The 21,092-nt window shown below is 37.5% G+C and overlaps 1 protein-coding gene and 1 long non-coding RNA gene across 3 annotated transcripts in view; both read right to left on the bottom strand.

Annotated features, from left to right (window-relative positions):
* The window catches only part of LOC105282418 (basement membrane-specific heparan sulfate proteoglycan core protein), a 171,397-nt gene that overhangs the window by 103,120 nt on the left and 47,185 nt on the right, over positions 1 to 21,092 (bottom strand). The gene's annotated exons all lie outside the window — the stretch shown is intronic.
* Positions 19,402 to 20,560, bottom strand: LOC105282417. The gene is made up of 2 exons (XR_894481.3): positions 19,996 to 20,560; positions 19,402 to 19,788 (listed from the first exon to the last, which is right to left on the bottom strand). It is a non-coding gene; the product is annotated as an uncharacterized LOC105282417 (long non-coding RNA).

The raw sequence follows: 21,092 nt of genomic DNA, 5'->3' as shown, positions 1-21,092 counted from the left end.
AACTCACGCTAAAGTCAAAGTCGAAGTTAGATGAATATGGAAACTCAGTGCGCCGTACATTCAAACGAGATTAGACGCGGAACCCGCTTTACAACATCAGAAGCTGAAGCCTGAGTGGACTGAAAGTTGTTGGGTTGCGCATACCGTAGGTAATTGTAATAAGTACTTGATTAAGCCCGAACTTTCGAGAATTATAAAGCGTCACGCCATTACTCACGGTCCCTATACACAATCTATCATTTACGAAACGCGATGCTATTCGCACCAAGAATACCATTATCTTCTTTGATCTTGCACTGATGCACATAATTTACAAACTAATAACGGCGAAGCGCGATAATATCTATGTATATATGCATATCTTCCTAAATTGCTTTCTACATTATCTCTCTTATATTATAGCATATTCGTAACAATGAAGAGATTGTTACTAAGTATTGTATTCAAAAAGTTTACTTCGATTTAAAGATTGTATTTCGATATGTCCATTAATTTATATTTTACGGAAAAAATTGAGATCATTTCAGATAGGATGTGCAGGTTATAATGCATTATAATAGCTAAATAAATTAATAACTAACCGTACATTAATACTCCATATGTATCTAAATTGAACAATACATGTTGACATACGTGATGTTCGATGTATTCCAAACTATGTTAATCACAGCATCCAATTTATGGAGTGCTAATTAATATCTCCCAATCATATATCTGATTGTAAACATTGACTTACATAATGTAAATGACAAATCTATCTTGCAATGTTAATTTAACGTAATATTTTTGTCCTTTATAATATTAAAAAGATAGTAAGTTTTATTGCATCACATACAAATGATAAGTTGTGTTTGTTATTTTTGAGGAAAGTATTATTTCAAATTAATGTAATTTGATGACGCTCATATAATAGCTAACTTTTATATAATGCACCCCTCTAAACGAGTTTTATTCAATTTATATGAATCGCTCGACTTGCTATTAACCGAGGTTTTGACGATCGCAAAGATCGTCATTATCATAATCCCATAGGTATAGGAGTAGCTGAATACGATGGAAGAGAACGGGCGAGTCGAGGGGTGGCATTGGAAAGCCCAATGGAACGGCCATGCACAGGCAAGAAGGGCGAGATAGAACGCGTCCGATAAAATTTTCCATTGTATGCCGGGGAAAATGGGACTTCGGCGCGGGTAGAAATTGAAATTGTTACGAGGTACATGTGGAAATTGCGGAAATCGCGTGACGATGCTCATGCTATAACGAAACATGACAGGATCAAAAAGGTTGGTATCCTTTGGCTGACGAGCCAAATATTAATTCACACGATAAACTTACAGTAAAATTAATTTACATAATAAAAATATTTTTGTTTTTACTTCTCTTTTTGTGCAAAATTGTTTAAGCAAACAAAAAGATTCATAAATTTCGTGTAATAAATTGATATACTTAAAAAAACTTAAGTTTGTAATATTTGATAGTATCATATGATATAATATCGAGATAAATAACGTATCTTGTGTAAAATTTAATCTTTTTTATCGATCATTTCTTTTCAAAAAGAGTTTCATTCTTTTATTGAATTGCTTCTAAATTTCGATTATATTGGACTTATAATTTATTATAGCATTAATAATTAAATTAATTTCATTCTTAAATTCCACATACATATATTGCATAAGATATATCATTTTTATTATCGATATTACGGTCGGATATACTAAATAAATAAACTATTACATTTTTCGAGTAAGAAGTTGTTTTGCCATTCAATAAAGCATTCTCTCTAAACTTTCGATGGAAACCGATAAATGAAAACTATCAAGCTTCACTCTCGATACGCAAAGGCTATCTTCCTCACTGCACCTCGCCCGAATTTAATAAGGTTCTGCATTCTCCGCACTCCGCGGCAACAATAACTTGTATAGTCATGGTACAGGTTAAACAAACGCTAGTCATGGGAACAATACAAGGCGCTGCCTGCCACCGGATAATTTTCCAAACTTCGTACCTTCCAGTCACGGCACGTAGCTCGAACTGTTTGATCTGTAACTTTGAACTCGGCGGAAAACACAGCTAGTGCAATTTTCTACTTTTTTAGCTGCAATATGAAAAATTGTTTACTCTGTTATTCTTCAATTTATCTTTCCGCCTGTTTATCTTGCTTATGCATGGTTCCAATCATGATTGCAAACTCGCAATAAATAAGTATAGAACAAGTGTTTTCAATAAGATGCAATCATCCATGAATAAGATAAATATTTTAAATGAAGACTAAAGTAATATGTTGATAATGCTGACAATAACGTATAATACTATAATAATATAAAAATAAATAGTAAAATAAAAGTAAATAATATAAATAGTAAATAAAATAAAATAATATAATATAACGTGGGGACATATAATAATTTCACAATACATAAAACTATTTAACATTTTGAGACACATCCATCCGCGCTTGATGTTCTGAAACAGGGGACGAGATTATAAATAACATTCTCGTCGAAAACGTAGTTTCGCATGTTACTTCCCAAGCTTTCATCCAGGATACATTACCACAAAAGAAGTGTGTTACGACGTGTTTTTTCTGCCTTCTAAAAAATTATTACGCGGAAAAACGGAAATTCCTTCTCACGTTAATATGAACTAATGGCCGCGTGCTGTGAAAAGCGAACGCGGTAATGCCGTTAATGTCAAAGCACGTTTTGCTGTACTGGCGAACTACACCGTATTTCACCGTGCTAAGCCGCGTCGAATCTTGCCCGGCGCTGAAACAATATTTATTTGCCGTTACGACAGCGAAAAGCGGAGCAAATGTCTAGTACAAAGTGTCCCGCCGTTACGATACTCCACCATAGTTTCCCGACCAGTTCCTATTCCGGTCGCACTTGGCTCGGAACTGCGCCGGCGATATTTTGAAATGGATCGTATCGTCGATTTCGGCATCGAGTGCATTGCCGAAGGCTCCGTTCTTTTCTAGCCGTTTTATTCCGTTGCACGCTTCGTCGCAATTCGTCGCGGTATACGCTCGATCGGCTCGCAGCAATATGAGCGCGAGGTTCCCTTTTATCCGCGATCGAGAAGCTGGATTTAGCCGTTCAGATAAATCGACAACTCGCCAACATCGATGGCAATCGCGTAAGGTCGAGAAACGTCTGCTCTTATCATTTATTATCTTTATCACGTAATCTGTGATATAGAAAATAAAATGGGTTGTATCGCAAAGTGTAAAAGCGATTATGTAACAATTGTTATGTAACAATTATCACGCTTCTCGATCTGGGTAAATTTAATACAATTTCTTTATTATTTTATGGAATATCCCGGAAAATTTTGGAAAACATTTTTGGAAAACATTTTATTATCGTTCTATCGGAAACTACAAAATGAAAATGATTATTATCAAAGTACGCAGGCAATCATGATTACAAATTTGGAAGATATTAATTCGCACTTGTGTTATTTTTTAAACGAGATAGTAGTAATCTCCGATGAAAGCTATTGGACGATGTCAGAATGAGCGAGAAATTCAACGAGCGTCCCATATTCGCAGATAAGCGCCACGCTCTTCCTCTTGCTCTCTCTCTTTCTCGTGGAATGTCATAAAAGATTAAGACATCACCTCACGCGCGGAAGACATCGCACGAGATCGCACGGGATTGCATTGAATTTGCAGGCGCGCGTGTTTCGCGCGTGGTTGTTAAGTTTCCGCTCGTCCGCGCGACTACATGTGGGTCGATAACGATAACGATATGGCGAGGGAGCCGGTTACGATCCCACGCCCATACGCCTCCTTTGGGATGGTGCGGGACGAGCATATTCTATTAACACGATGGTTTACACGATCGCGCATCCCCCCGTAAATAGAACTGAGCAAACAGATTCCCCGTGTGGCGGTGCGGCACCATCGACGCGCTTTCCCGCACTCCGTTCGGCAATTTCATCAGCGCGCAGCTCGCATAACTGAAAACCGTGAAAAATGAGGGCGCACACAGGAGACGAGAGGCGAGCACAAAGACCTTCCGGCATTTCCCGGAAAAATGTTCGCGCGCGCTGTGATACGCGCCGGAGCAATTTATCACTCTCAGAACGTCGCGACATTAATAAGCGTTTCGGGTCAGACAATGAGCGGTAGAGTAATTCTGACGAGCAAGCCGCGCGCGGCGCGTAGCTATTCGTCTCAGAAGGATTTGTCGCCACTGGGGTGGAGGGGCTCTCAGTAAAATGGGATATTAACGTCGTATATAGGTCTCCTTTAACTCAAGCGAAAGATGCTGAAGGCAAAAAGGGTTTTAATTAATATCCTTTAATGTGATGGTAATTAACTTATTTAATGATGTGTTTCCTTTTGACATGTAATAGTAATACTAATAGGGAATAGGATATATTATAAGTATAGATTCACTAGTTTATCTCACGCAGATTGCATTGTTATTTGTAATACGATATTAACTGAAATCGAAATCTTGCATGAAATATCGTGATATTGAAATGCAGATAAAACAATAAACTAAAAATTTCAGTGTAAATTTGACATGATAAATGTGATGAAAAATATAAAATAGCTTTCGTAGTATCCTTTGGTATAGTATCTCGAGAATTATAATATTATAATTTATAACTTACGATTTAAAAACATCATCTTTTTAAGTACGTATTATATATTACATTGTCATGTATTAAATAACATGCAAATATGCAATATCTTTTTCTATACAATTATAATTACGATTAAAATTCGTATTATTGCAAACAGAATTAGTAAGCTTGAAACTGTGCAGTTTTATTCATCTCATAAATTAAAATCACGCTTGTTATAATTGCGCGAGCTTTCGTTTCGTGAACGAGAATAATTTAAATACGTGCAACCGAAAAAACAAGCCATCGTGGTGAATAACATCGCGTGTCTCGAGGGGATAGTGGACGCACATGAAACGGCAAAGCCCGAGATGCTTGTCTGAACCACCTGTATAGCCGAACAGAAAGAAGGTACAATGGCGGAATGGCAATAATCGCGAATACAAGAACAACGTCCGCAGAAAGTTCGCAGACTGCTCGTTTACTCTTCGAAAGGAACTCGAGAGGCTGGACAGGCAAAGTTGTTGAGTTATACTACTGCATCATGCAGTGGCGAAAAGTGGCGTACGGAGGTTTCCGTATTACGGAACCTTCGAGCGAGAGTATAATGCCCTCGATACACGCATGGGTATATAAGTGTATATTCGTCAAACGTGGATTTTGCAAGCCACAATTATAGGGTTAAAATTTAATTTTTTTTTTTAATTCTTATCTCTCTCCGTGCGACGGCTAATAAATTGGATTTGGCATTTTTCGGAAATAAGAAAAATGTATGTCTGATAAACAATTTATTTATGTGCATCCTACGTTAAACATAGTCCAGAAAATATATTGTTAAAACATCAACGTTAATTTAAAGATAATATTATGTATTTTAATAAATATTTCTTCTATTACGAAGTAGAAAAACTTCTTATTGAAACTTTTTCATATTCACATACATACAATAAATGCACTATTTCTGTGATATAAAAGTGCTCCTGAGCAGAAAACATTTCAGCGATTCAGATTTCAGCAATCCATTTAATATAACATAATCTCATCTATATCATGCGCGTATCCAATAACGAGCTTAAACTTTACGAAGCCCATTAGCGAGGTAACTAGGAGATGTTCTATCGAGTGAAGTCAGCAGTTAAATTCGCGGACATTCAAACCTCACGAGGCCGTTCAACCTCAAACGTAAGTGCTGTCCTTAAGGGTGCCACTTCTAAAACGTCTGTGTATATGCGTGCGCTTTGAAGAGAGCATAGGACCACGAAGGGTCAGCGTAAGTAATCGCCGGATGGTTTTAGCGAGAGAAGGAGTCTGAACCTCATAGCAGTGACATTTGACCTATGCCTGTTGGCTACAGCAAGGTCAGAGGACCGGAGAACGCGCACATTGAAATTCGAAACCCGTACATTTAATGCGTCGGGAATTAGCTATTAAGTATGAACAATGCCATAATCTTGCTCGATACATCTGTTCTATCCAAATGCAATAATGCTTATTGCACAGCAAACGACTTGGAATATTAAGGCAACGATAGCGGCGATACCTACTTCCGCACATAAATGAAGATAAATTTAAATAAACGTCATTCTCTCTGTACTGAAAATTCACTAATCAGGATTAAATAATTTCAGATCATCGTTGCTGCAATTTGTTTCACGGAATACCTTGTATATTAGATTTCACTGATTAGACAGGATTAAAAATGTGGGAACGTCACGATTCTTCCATTTCCAGATCTCTCAAATGTCTAGATCTCTTACCTTCGTTTTGAAATGAAAAGTTATCTGCTATAAATTCATATTTCTTTCTCGCAGGAGTAATACATCCTTGATCTAATATCTTCACACACAATTATTCCCCCAAAGAAGCGACTTTGGGGATCGACGCTTCCGCTACATGTATAAACTTATGCTAACTACTTCATGGATGAGCGATGGGCAAGCCACGAGGATAAGCATGCGGCAGCGCAAAGTATAAAAAGCTTACGACCGGATGAGGGTGACGAGGTGGACTATAAGAGCTGTATGATCCGAGATGATGACGAGTCGAAATTAGGGTGTGCCGAAATTGTGTTCTCGCGGTTAAAGGAAGTATCCCCGGGTCGGAAGGTTGGCCTGGGACAGCACAAGATCGCGGATGAAACTAGGCGCGGCCTGGCACGAGGAAATTGCCACTCAGAAAGTTACGTAACTGAGGGGATTACAAAACTTATTGTATGGGGAGAAAACGAGGCGCCGAACGAAGTCGCGATACTGTATTCTTATGACCTGCAACGCGATTCTCATACGAAAAGAGCGTCCACCATTGCTCACCATCTTGGATGACCCGAATGTGATAGAGCGAAAGGAAAATGATATATAATAAGATAGCGGTAATAGAAATTTTGCTTTCCCGCAAGTTATTCAGCGATTTGTTGGATGGTAATAAATTTTACTATTTACTGATTAGAAATCTTTCTAACAGATATGTAGAAAATTGAGGAAACTTGATTTTAAAATTGACTTGATTTGAAGAAGATCAACACCGAGTCACGATGGATCAAGAATGGCAAGGAATGCTTCCGTTTGAGAAAATTGCCACTCAGGAAGTTACGTAACTGAAGAGATTACAAAACTTATTGCACGAAGGGAAAACAAGTCATCGGCCAGTGCCACAATGCAATCCTCGGTGCCAACCTCTTGAAATTCTATTCTTGCGTGCGTATTCTGAAGCGGGACATAAGTAAGATATCTTGTATCTGCAGTATCATACTTCTTCCGCAGAAATGCGATGTGCAAATTACACTGGGAGCGACTGACTGTGTACCGTCGTCTCTTTCAACTTACAGTACCCGGCGAGCGTCCCCGAACGAAGGAAGTAATTTCGCATAAATTATACTGCTGAAGAAACTCGATTGTATTGTAGATGCATTAGATCGCTCTATATTTAAAATTCTGCTCAAGAAGGAGGAAAAAAAAGAACCTCTGTTGTCATTTTTAGAATTATAACTTTAAATCGTATATTGCGAAATTACAAAATTGTACCAGGCTATTCCAATATCAAAGAACTTTTATTAGAATAATACATATTGAATACTAATATTAATACTAATGTTAGTGAAATCTTGAAAATAAAAATTTGGCTTCCTCGTGCTATCGATTCTCTCTATCGCGTAATTCTTTCGTTCCGCGAAAGAATTTTATGCGAGCGAGTAATTTTCATATGTGTAATATCCGCGCTGCTACATAGATTGTTTAATCTGAAAAAGAATTATAAAGACGACCCGGTACGAGTTCACGGAAAACGACAAAAACGCAAGTACCAGAACTTATGTAAAGAGAAAACGAATTACATCGATCGGAGTCGCTACACGTTTCTGAGGCTCGGGAGTGGAGTTCCGGGGCGGAGTTATGTGTCACAAGTTTCCGGCCGCGCACTGCTTGTATAAGAGAAGTCGACGTACACGCCTTCTCACAAAAGTTCGAGCAGCTTCGGCTATACCTTCGATGAAGGATGAGGGCATCGGACGCGGTCATTTGTTATTTACTGATCATTACACTTCGACGTGACTGAAATGCTCGACGAGCCCTGAGGCGGGCCTGTGACGATGACAACGGCGCTTCATCATTCCGCGCCCTGATTTCTTCACGCACTGATGAGATTCGCTGATGTCTCGTTTTCATATTCGGTTGTCGCACGTCACGTTCCGGGAATGAACAGTTCGCACGATGTAAAATGTGAAGGGTCAACGAATGTCTGTCACGACTTGCATATGACTGAACGGGATGTCCTTCAAGAAAACTTTTGTGCTATTAAAATGTATATCAGCAGAATATAATATATAAATTGATGCATTTAAATTATTATCTGTATATAAATATTATATAAATATTAACTATAAATATTATAGTTAATGTTACATATAATTGTTATAGATATGTACATGTAATTCTGTCATACATGTGCAATTTCTGTTACAATTGTTTGAGTACTGTAGATTGTTTTACATTGTGAGTATTAATGGCAATGAACTTAAGCTTTTGTAAGAAGTTTGTATTAGATCATGTACGACCCATATTAAATTAAGTAAATTATTTAGCTTGCTCGCATTTGCACTGCGTTTCGTTTATATGTAAAATGTACATGAATTCACAACGGATTTCTGACGACTTCCTCATGCAAAATACAGTTCATTTGTAAAAGTGATAATTAATTACATTTAGACGCCGGACACAAAGTTGTGCTTTATACATGTCTCATATAAGTTGCTAACATTGAAGTAAATAGGTCGTACGGACAATACATACTTTAATAACTATATAGCTTGATATACTCCGTATTAAATATGACATTTATGTGATAAATTATTACAATACTCGACGATTCGAATATCTATACAATATTGTCTGCAAATTCAAATATTTAGGCAATAAAGTATTTATAATAAGTATTAAAAATATTTATAATATTATTATAAAATCTTCTCCTTTAAAATGCGTCAAAACTGCTTTACTCAAAATCACTTTCGTGTTCCGCGATGCAATTTTCGCAAAAATTTCTCACTAGTTAAGGATCCGGCAATAGCGCACAGCGCCTCGTTTAGCCGATGTACGCGAATAATAAAAGTTCCCCTCGAAACATACACGCACACACAGATGCACACACATACTGCAGATCGTCGGTTAGGATGAACTTCGAACGTGAGAATATTGGCACGGAAGAGAGTGTGGGAAGTCAGCAGTATATTCAGGCCTGAAGTTACCGTGCCGCGCATTCTTCTCGTAGCGATCTTTTTTTTTCTTTCCTCGCACGATTTCATCCTGCGAGGAGAGAGAGGAGGAAGACAGAGAGAGAGAGAGAGAGAGAGAGAGAGAGAGAGAGAGAGAGAGAGAGAGAGGAAGAGAGTTGGCGCGAAGCTCCGTTAAAGCCTTCGCTTTAAAGCTTTGCAACTTGAGCAGAAAGTTCGCGTTCGAACTATCGGGAAAACCTCGCCGCAGTATAAGCCCGACCTTTCTGATATTATTATTACCCTGGGCGCGGCTTGCACCTCACGGTGTCCTCCTTTTTTTTTCTCTATTCAGCCTTTTTCGTTTTACTTTTCACTTACTTTTCGACTGTTGGACACGAAGCGTCGCGAAAAAAGTCGTGAGTTGCCTTGCCACAGTTACCTTGGAACAGCGTCTGCATTATTTCCTGAACAATGCTGTATAATTACGCCCAATCTCGATAAGAGAGCTTGTGACAAGAAATGAGAATTATTTTAAAATAATTTCCAAGTCAATACGTTAAAAACGATACATAATTAGCAGTATGTATTATTGTACAGACAATATAATTGTCCGTACGACCTTTTTATCATCTTCTTGCTTATTTTGATTGTGCACGACGATTTCTCTCTTATCTCAATTATCTCAAAGTACGTTATTTGAAAATCTGCGCGCATATTGTATTTATTGATTAGCAGAGCATTTCATTGAGAAAATGTTCCTTTAAAATAAAACTAACCTTTTCTCAGAAATAATATTCTAAGGATAAAGAAAGGCATCTTAAAAGCTACGAAGTACTTCCCTTTATTATTTAATGTACTTATCCTCCTTCAATTACTATTTTAGGTTAACTTCCAGTGGCTTTTATTGCATATTTCTTAACTAGAAATGTTATATTATAAATACCAGACATATTTTGCATTTATTAAATTATTATTGAATTATTACTGAATTTTAAACTAATCCTGTAATTTTACATTGTTAGCCAAGATAATTCATATTCCAAAAGGATTCATACCTAATATTTGCATTATATCTAGGAGCGAATGTTATTTCCCTCATCAGTAAGCGTAACAGCAGCGTCTTCCATGCATCGACACGTACGCGGAATGAAATTCCTATTGTTATACCTACTAGTATTACTGAACATACGAAGAAGTGGCCAGCAAAGTAGCGGTAACGAAGCAATTTCGTTATCAGCACCAAACGAATAAACTTCATTTTTGCAATTCACAATTCCTTTGATTTCGAGAGTTCTTAATCTCAAGGCAATTAATGCAAATTTGCGATACATTGTAATAAAAGCTAAAAGTAAAAAAATAATCAATATCTCAGAACAGATTACTTGCTTAACAATATAAGCGTTTAACCGTTAATGAATGTGGTAGCATGTAGCAGTGAGATTTCTTTTATCCATTCACATGGTGGAATTGAATTTCATTGTTACTTATCTCGACTGGGTTGTGTGTATGTAGCATATAAGTGACACATGCATATAAGCGTATACGACAATGCGCGCTGTTTATGATGTAGGTGCGTTACTTGACTCTAGCAAGGCTTTTGGCTTTTCACTAGCGCTCAGATACATTTTCCTAACAATGCGACTAGCACGTGCCCAGCCTACGAACGCCAAGAGTCGTTCTGGTACATAAACCCTGTAATTTTTCCCATATTGAACGTTATTCACACTTTATGATCTTGAATCAAAAGCCCTACTATTATGATTGTGTGGCTTGTTGTTTGTTGCAATAAATTCGAGAAGTTACTCTTTTGTACTTGTATTTAATTATAACCGCCACCGATACATTGACTTTTCTCCTTTCAAAACTATACAGAATAAATTGTACATTTCTATTATTATAAAAATGATAAAATACACAAATTAGTACATCTATTAGACAGATTGAAAGAAAAAAAGATTAGAAGAGTTACATCACGACGTGAATATTGGATTTTAAATTCAATAACTGTGGACAATATATAGAAAACAAGATAAAAATAGAATACTGCGATGGAAGGGAATGCAAAGAAGTTTAATCATAGTGTCAATCAAGTTGACTGGCATAGAGCAGTTATCTGGTCCGATAGCCATGACTGACAGTTGCGATTGAAGAGAGTTTGAGGATTATTTACGGTTTATTGGCGTTTTAGGGTTGCTGTAAGCTTCTGATTGCTCCTTTGCATTTTTCAAGCTTACAACGAGAACTCGCAGTTTTGTGAAATCAACCGTCATCTCGAAAAACGATTCGCATTCAGCATTCCCAGTCGTGGCTCGCGGTTACGCTCCGGGCCGAGATGTTTGATGCAAGCTCATCGATTCACCAAACTCCTGACATTTTTCTCGTTCGTGCGGGGCATCCAAGAGGTACCCCAAAAGATTGTGGTGAAGATTCTATGAACGATGGCAGCTCGTAAAGTCGGCCTTGCGGCACGGGTGTGACCTCCATGCGGCAACCGGAAGTAGCCCTCTCCAGTCGCCGGAACCACCGCACCGGCCGGTAACTATCGAAGTTACGGGCTACACGATGATCGTAGATCTGAGGATAAGCTGATAGAACGAAGCTGCAATCGCACGAACCCCACGTGGGAATCACATTGAATATTCATTGACTAATCGATTGGAGAACACGTTTCACAGAGCATATTGAACTTTACACGTAAATTTGTGTGAAATAGATTTTCACGTGAAGCAGATCTATGATTGACGATAAGCTGTTCCTAAAGTAAAGTTTTATCTAAGCAATTTAAAAAATTTGCTTTAGATAATAATTTTATTTACAATTTATAAAAAAATATAAAATCCATCTCAATCTCAATTATATCCTTGACAGGTATCATTTGTTGTATTTAGAACGGCAGTTGAAAATATACGAGCGAATATAAAAATATATTTCACATGCGTGAGAAAACGGTGAAATCAGATAAGATGTTTTGAGAGAGGGATTGAGAGGGCGTTACGACAGCGGTTGAAAACACCTTACGTGAAAGAGGCCATTTCTCGGCTAGATCCACCATGATATATTGAGTAGGGAGCGACAACCGCGGTTGTTGATTAGCCGCATAATTTTTTCCTCTCCCCCGATAATATCGATCGTGCCGAGGCGGAGGATCCCCGTCGGAATGAGAAATGTTCTCGGACCGCGTTACCAAACGATTCTGCGGAAATGAGCTCTTCCTGATACCTCGATCCCGCGTTCCCCATATTCGAGGCTCGTTCATCGTGAAGCGCGGCTCATGAATTCCTGCGAATGCCGGTTCTTATCGCCGGGACACGTCGTTGCGCATGAAAGGCGCGCCTTTTGGAAGAAGAATGATCGTCGTTTGCGCAAAGACCGTGTGAATTGCGCCATTACATTTTGCGGAGCTTCTTCGCTCGCCGCGCTTCTTCATATTAACTTCTTCCTCGCGATGCGGCATCTCCGCTGCTGATCATTTCTCATTTTGGATACGTTGCAAATAAGATTTGTGAAATCCAGCGACGCTATTGAGAACTATTAAGTGTACTCGCATATTTAACAAACGTCATCTTTCTAATGTGTCACGACAGAATAAACTTTTCTTATAGTCTTATGTATGCTCATTATTTCTTCACTTATTTATTGTTGAAAGCAGACATATAAATTAAATATATAAGTCTGATCTTCATCAGTGTTATATTCCCATATACGAAATAATCTTAATCATATTTCAAAATATCGTAAGTAACAGTAGTAGAAATTTATTTTAAATCTCTTAAGAAGATAAAATTTTTATTATGTTTGATTTCGACTTTTTCTAATGAAAAAGTTGGAAAGTGTAAAGTACAAAATATTTTGCTTCTGGCTCATGTCTCTTGTTGTTATAGAAAAGATGTAATGAGAATTATTGCCAAAGATTTTTGGAGAAAAACAGAAAATCCAGAACAAAATGGAACGTTGACCAAGAGGGCGACTTAAGAAATGCAACAGAGCTTGGTAAACTTCCTGCGACGTCACTACACCTTAAGAAGGGTGGAAGTCGAATGGATCTCTTCGCCTCTCGAGACGAGAAACTTCACACTTCTATGTCGTTGCCCTCTTATTGTCTTTCAGTTACGAGCGACACGCTTCTGTCCACTGGACCTAATTCTCGTCTTTTAGCTGTTTCACTCCTCTGTTCCTAAGACCGGGAATAAAATGATATTTTCCTTCTTTTCTCTTTTCCCTCGGCGGAGCGTGATATGAGAGAATTTTTAATAAATTCATTTTATGGTAATATCAGCCTGTTTATATCCATTTATGCCGTTACGCAACAATAGGGGGTCCCTAAACGAAGGTGGCATAAATGCCTCGTAGTTAAAATATTTTATACTAAGAAAATGTAATTCAGTATTTAAATCGGACGAGAAAGTTCGAGTTTTAAATTATATACTGGAATGTAACTTGAGAAGGCGCTAGAATATTTAATTTATTGTGTACTTTCTATAATAAATATTATACAATAATAATATACAAGTACTTCATCAGTCAATCTCTTTTTTCTTTCTTCCTGTCCTAATTTTTGCATACAAAGCATGCAATGCAATCGCATAGAGTTGTTTCGAGAAACTAGAAATCTTTACTCCATATTTAGCGACGTACTTCCACTCCCGTTGCAGGAGACACGAACGAGATCGTATCGCGTGTTCAAAGTGTGGCGTGTTCTTGTAACCCCAACCGTCCCAACCCTGTTTTTCCTCGACGCGGTGAAAGAAAAAAGGAGAAAAAGGAACTCACGTAAACCACCCCTCCTGTTTTACGACGGACGCAGACCACCCTCAAACCAACGCGCCTTCTCTTTCAGCCCCAGCGACGACGACGACGACGACCAGGACTATTTACAGCCATCTGATTCCGCGGCGCGACGATTACGCGAAACGGAGTTCTCTTATTTACGAGCTAAAAAATTCCGTGACGCAGCTTAGGTAATTCCTGATTTATCTTTCGGCCATCTCCGACGTCTTCCTTTTTTTGAAAACGCTTGTTTGTTCTTCGTAACGATTTCTTTTCGTTGGACACGCCCAGCATGTATCTTCTTTCGACGCGTGTATCTTTAAAGCGGAATATATTTATTTCAACTGTCGAGCTCATCGAATTGCAAGAGCACATACATACACACATATATCTAGTGCTAGCTTTTCTTGCTGCTCGAAAAAGATTGGCGAAAAGTTCTCCTATGGGATTGTCTGGAGATATAAAGGCAGACAGATTTCTCAACAAATATATGCACATTGAATTTGAAAAATAAAAACGCGAGTGGAGAACGTGATGAATCTAAAACAGAATAAAGAAAAAAGAAAATAAATATTTATTTATTCGTTGATACGTGACAGCGTGAGTTTTTACATATGCTGGAAAATAAGATGTTGTATAAATGAATCGGCAGAATTTAAACTAATTCAGGTGCAATGCATTAATTTATTTAAAAAATATTTATTTATTATTTATTTATTAAGAAATATATTATTAATAAATATTCATAAATATAGTTTACAAGTAAACATCAAATACTTCTTTTGAATACTTTGAATCTAGGAACTATTGCAAATAAATTAAGATCATTTCCTTCGATCATGTCTCTGCTGTAAGCTGCAAAGATCGTCTCTTTACATCGGGCACGAGGAAATTGCATGATTCTCAAAGGGTTACGGTGCTTGAACGAGCATCGAGGAATCGCTATTTCAGCACCCCAATCGGGTTTTCAACTGAGCAAGTGAACGACGTTAGCCACGAATTCCCCTTTTTAGCGCTGTTTTGAGGAGGAAGATGCGCCCATAAAAAGGGTGAGAGAGCGCCAGAGGCGTGGTGGAAGCACAGAGGAAGGGCCCCTGAGAAGGATGGTATTTTCTAAAGACGCTTACTCTTCAGGCAGATGCGAAACCGCGAGTAAGGAAAGCGAAGGGAGGGACTTGAACCGGCGCCTATATTTACTCATTTTCTTTCAGGCGTTTCTCAAAGGGAACGTCGTCTTGGTCGTCGTTGGGCGTAAAAATGCTCAGCTATTTCTCCTTGCCTAAAGGTTTAACCTGCCGCGCGATAATCTACGCCTCGTAGATCTGCATGTGCATCTCACAAACGAAATACACGAAGCGCGATAGAAGTAAAGACAAAGTAAAAAGGGAAGAACGGTGAAAATGCATCAGGATTTTGAGGATCGACCGGTAAGCTCGATATCCAATATCTCTTAAGGAAATTCGATTCGTAGCTAACGAACCATTCTTGCGTTCTAGACGAGAAATATCCGCACGGTGAGATTCGAGAGATTTGTAAACCCAAATATTCTCGTTCATGGATGTGATCATTTTTGCCTAGGCGGATGGAAAAATATCTCGTCCGTTTCTCTCCCGTTTTGTCATTTGCCTTGCGGATACGGAGATTAAACAAATAACTTTCATACTATCGGAGCTGCTATTTTTAATAATTTTAATGAAATTTTTACAAAGCCACACTTTTTTTACAAAGCCGTACAAAGCGATTAGCTTGCGGGCGATGAGAATGTCGAGGGTATCGTACGCTCTCACGCCAACGAGTCGCAAATATTTGCAGCGCAACCCCACGGCACAAGCCTGGCGATTGTTCCGGAGTATACCGGGACTAATAGTTTCCGAACGCGGCTGAAACGCGAACGGGCTGTTGGACAAAGTGTATCGAACCGTATCTAGTTTAATTTAGCCCGACTTCTATACTGCATACATATAGCTACTGACGATGTCTGCCGCGCGGATAGCGCACACGGATAGCGGAATGGCTTCCACGGTGCCGGTTATCGTCAAATTGCCCGTGGCCTTCTCCGCCCTTCGCGAATGCCACCGTGACACGCACCGCATCGTCGTCCGGCTCTAAACCGACTCGTGCTGTTTAGACACGTCATGACACAGCCCGCGGGGTTTATGACAAAATTCCAACTCTCTCGGTCGAGGTTTAAGACGTGCGAGCACGCACGTACGCGGTAGACTTGGAGCGCTGGAGGGCTTTTACACTTTTTCCATGTACGTTTCGTAAGCCCGCAATTGGTCCACCCGGTATATGAAACTGTTCTCCGCTCGTAAACCTTCGTTTCTTGCGATTGATGATTTTCTTCTTTCTTTTTCTCTTTTTTACGACGATCGTAACCGTGACTGAGTCGAGTCTTGATGTCGTAATAGAGAGAAGTGCGTTTTGTGATCGGTACGTGCGCGCGGTCGATGTTTCAATGCAAACAATTGCTGATTGGATGGATCTGAAGAACTGCAAAATAAGTTTTTCTAATTTGCATTGCAATGCAGGCTTCATCGAATTTGCCACGTTAAGTTTCGTGAAGAAGAATATTAGAAGCGTTTGATAATGATGTTATATATTATATCTTTTGACACCACAGTGAAGAAACAAGGTCGGAATACATTTATAAGTTTATACGATTCTCCGAAGGAACGCCAAGCCGTATAATGAAATTTGCATATCTCTCATAAGCACCATGACAGCCCGTGAGGAAAACTATTTCATAATAACATTTATTAGGCGGTTCTTCCAGCAGAAGCCAGGCAAGAATGCGAGCGGAAATCATTCGTTGCGCGAAAGGGAGTCACAAGAAGGGAGAACGCAACGGCGCCTTGGTTCCTTGGCGTTCTTTGTGGAAAGCGGATTTTGAATGGTATTTAGCTGCAGCGAAATTTAGCGGGCCTTTTATGGCGGAGTGACGACTGGCTTGCTGTGAGTGGAACAAATGGCGTTATTACACGCTCATGTGATACATATAAAAGTTGTGTGGCGCGCAACAAAAGCAAGCATCTTCCTTGGCTTTATGTAAGGCTATAATAAACAGAAGCAGCTTTCAGCGAAGTGCCGCTGGAAAGCACATACATTTCGCATGATACGCTCGTGTATATTCAAACATTTACGTATTTATTACATACATAGCAAATAACAGGTCTTCAGTTCTTATTTCTAAACTATATTCCTGTGTAGAAAATTTTTAATCGTAATGTATAATTATAGCAAAAGAAGAATTAATATCCATAAAACAGCATAATATAAAAGTAATGTTTATTATCTCTAAGGCTATTATTTAACATATCAAGAAAATATGTCTAAACAATTTTCTGCCTCAAGTTCCTTTATTCTAATACGTAGCAAAATTCTATTTTGTTAATTTTCTGAATGTAAGCATTCTTGAAATCTCGCGTGTCAGTTTGTCATAGTTCCTTTTACGTGATCAAAATAGCTATGTATATTAGATATTTGAATCTTGGTACTTGAGTAACAAACTTAATACTAATAAAAGCGACAAAAGTGTGCAGAAAAGGAAATACTGACGTAATTGAGTTTTCAAACTCGTCTCATTACAGCAATTATGCTGAAATTTATAATTAGCGCGCTGTCGTCTCTTGTTTTGTTGATTACTTGTGTTTAATCTTTTCGAATCTTCTTATTAATTGCAAGAATTTCATTAAATAAAGAATATGCCACAAGAATTGTTATATATATTTATTACGGATTTATATATACATATTCCTTCTTTCAAAAATATATGAGAGAGAAGAAATATTTTTATATACCTTCCACTTGCTCTGCCAAAGAAAATATTAATTTAAAGAGAACGTCGGTCTCTCTCGAAACTTTTATTTCTCACGTGTAAGAAAGACTGAGACGTATGCGTAAAGACTTTATTATGCTACGGCACGTTTCGACGACTTCGCTAAACAACAATAATTATTATTCCAAACACGGAGTGTCGCGCTCAAACCCTCCGTAATCGTCCCCCGTCGAAAATCCGAGAAGTTGCACGACACGGAACAGATTAAAGCGTTAAGCTGCGCTCTGGTAGTCGGAGGTGCTATCAGGAGGCGACGAAATAATAGCGCGCGATAGGATTTTCATCCTCGTCGGTACGTGTCAAGCGCTCCTTAATTACCTTGGCTTGGCAAACTTTGCATCATCGGGAGGACTCGATAGCCGAATCCATAAGCGATATGCAAAGGTTCGCCGGCATCATCAGCTGAAATCTATCGTTCAATACGTCAAGCATCATGCAGGTTTGAAGGATAGTTTTACCCATACAAGACTCGGTATTATCCATAGAACATACCGAATGTTATCTCGTTGCTCGATTTAACGCGCTATCGAGTTCCTCATCGTTTAAGCGAAATATGCAAATTACACGAAGCTTGAAGGAAAAGCTTGACCTGCAAGCTTAGCGCGCAATTTAAATTCCAGCTTTGCGGAGAGTTACAGAGAGCACATTCCTAAGATTTTCGACGTAAGTGTGTTGCTTTGTTATAGGTACTACTATAGGTTGATAGTAGTCATAAGTATTAAGCCTCATTGGCAGATTATCGTGAAATCAAAAATTACTGAAAGGATTATGATATTTTTACTAGTACCGAATAAAGTTTTTGAAGATACTGTTATGATTATTTTATATAGGATTAGTAGCATTAAATTTATTTCTCTGTAATAAAGTAAGAATTTTATTAATATTCATTGAAATAATACAATTATATAAACAATTTAAATTTACTAACTGTAACATAAATATTAAAAAATTTCCATAAAATATAAATATACTCGTAAATTATTTTTGTATAAATTTAAAAAAAAATTTGTATATTGATATATTTATAATTTAAATTAATTTTAACAATTTTATTATATACATTTATTAAATAAAATATTTTATTATTATATCTAAAATATAATTATATAGTAAATGTTATTCTACATGCCCAAATAATTATTTTTAACCATTTTGATTGACCAAAACGTAATCATTACATTCGTAATATGTAAAATTAATATCTGACTGCAATTAATAAGCAATTAATTTCTAATTAAATATCTAGAATCAATTAGCAATCTCAACGATACATGTTGCTACAAGAGAACACTATAATATTTAAATAAAATATTTAATCCAATAATATATAAAATTAAGAATCAATCCAAAAAGAATAAAAGTAAAACAAAACTCTATGCATAAATACAAAGGTTTATGAAGTTATCTTGTTTAGTAAGACAAATTTTTTTATTTTTCAAACTGATTTAAGAGACAATTGTCTGTAATAGTTTTTACAATTATACAATACAACAATGTTGTCTATTATCTGTTCTTTTGTTATCATGCTTAAGAATAAAAATTCTGTGATCATGTTTGAAAACATTTCCATGAAATAAAACTATTAAAAACGAATTATATTAACAATATACTACTGCAATGTCGTAAAGTTATTTTTTTACGTCCGTTTTCTTTTCCTTCCATTAATTGATTGAGCTCATCACAGTTACGTAAGTTCAAAATCAGATATATGTGAGCGTTCATGCAATATCAATCAGAGTACCGCAGTCGTGATGAAAATACAGTGCTTGTGGAGATCCGAAGCTTAGAGAATCCTCACTGGTTCAGTATACAATTATACGGTTCGAGAACGAGAAAGACCGTCGAAGGTCTCGGCTAACCGGCAACGTCGGATGAAACTCTGGTTTCCAGCTCGAGTTAACTGTTAGAAATGAGAGGTCACATAGGGTCAATGTGGACGGATTTCTCGTATTGTGATCTAAGCGGTTAAGCTACTTGCGTAAAAGATGATTACGTAATCCGAATTCAATATATATATATATATTTTTTTTTTATATTTTATTATTATATATCATTTAATTATTGTATATTTTGTACTATATATGTACATTAAATACATATTACATACATGTTAATTCATTGAATGTGTTAATCTTTAGAGATATTCTGATAAAATGTTTATAATCTCTTAACACATTCAATATCAACGTTTCGGTAACCTTCTCTCGAAGAATCTTTTTTCCCCAAGATGTTGAAACAAATTTATTCATGTGTGCATCTCTTCGATGACAAGCAGGTTGATCTTCTGCAGGGGATCTGCATACAATGCGACCATGCCCTGCTGGCAGAATAAAGCCAAGCAAGTGCATCACCTGTACAACCAAAATAGAATCACTAAACATTTATCAGTTTAATTCACCAACAACTTTGATTCGCCAGTAAGTTCAATAATTACTCAATTTATTAGTTGACATTTATCAGTTTATGCCATTGAGTATTTGTCACTGAAAAATGCTTCTTTCCGACGAAGATACTGCTCCTCTTCTTCTTTTACTTTTTTCGATATGCGATATCCTTCCGCAGTTGTTTTCCAAATTGAAAATGCCGCAAAGCACATCCAACTCATTTGCACGGAACGTTTTGGTGTGTGTGAAGCTGGCGTATCATTTCGCGGAAAATCATTAATTATTGAGAATTCTGGCTCCCTTTTTAATAGTTCTAGAGTTCCTGATAGGTTAAACACGTAGTTCTGGCCATTAAAGCGAAAAAAATTTTTTTGTTAAATAATTGTTAATGTTTGCATTCAGAACTCTTTGGAAAATTGTTAAATATGTTCAGAACTACACGAGAAATATTTCATAAAGCACAGAACTCTCTGAAATTAACCAGTCGTCATTCCTTTAAACATTTTTTAGCTTTAATAATTATAAAAAGATGAAAAAAAATATTTTTCGCTAGAACTCTTTCTAGAACTCATGTAGAACTGTAGATCTTTTAAAATCTAGCCGGAATTATGGCGGAAACTGTCGCAGGACAAAGTGAGACGCTGCGTGAAGTTGGCGTCTCACTTTACACTATGCGATTTTTTCGCTTTAATGGCCAGAACTACGTGTTTAACCTATCAGGAACTCTAGAACTATTAAAAAGGGAGCCAGAACTCTCAATAATTAATGATTTTCCGCGAAATGATACGCCAGCTTCACACACACAACGTTTTGCGTTCCT

This window comes from Ooceraea biroi, chromosome 7 (assembly GCF_003672135.1).
Source record: "Ooceraea biroi isolate clonal line C1 chromosome 7, Obir_v5.4, whole genome shotgun sequence".
NCBI classification, from domain to species: Eukaryota; Metazoa; Arthropoda; class Insecta; order Hymenoptera; family Formicidae; genus Ooceraea; species Ooceraea biroi.
Note: the sequence above shows the minus strand (reverse complement) of the source record. Positions and strands in the feature narration are given on the sequence as shown.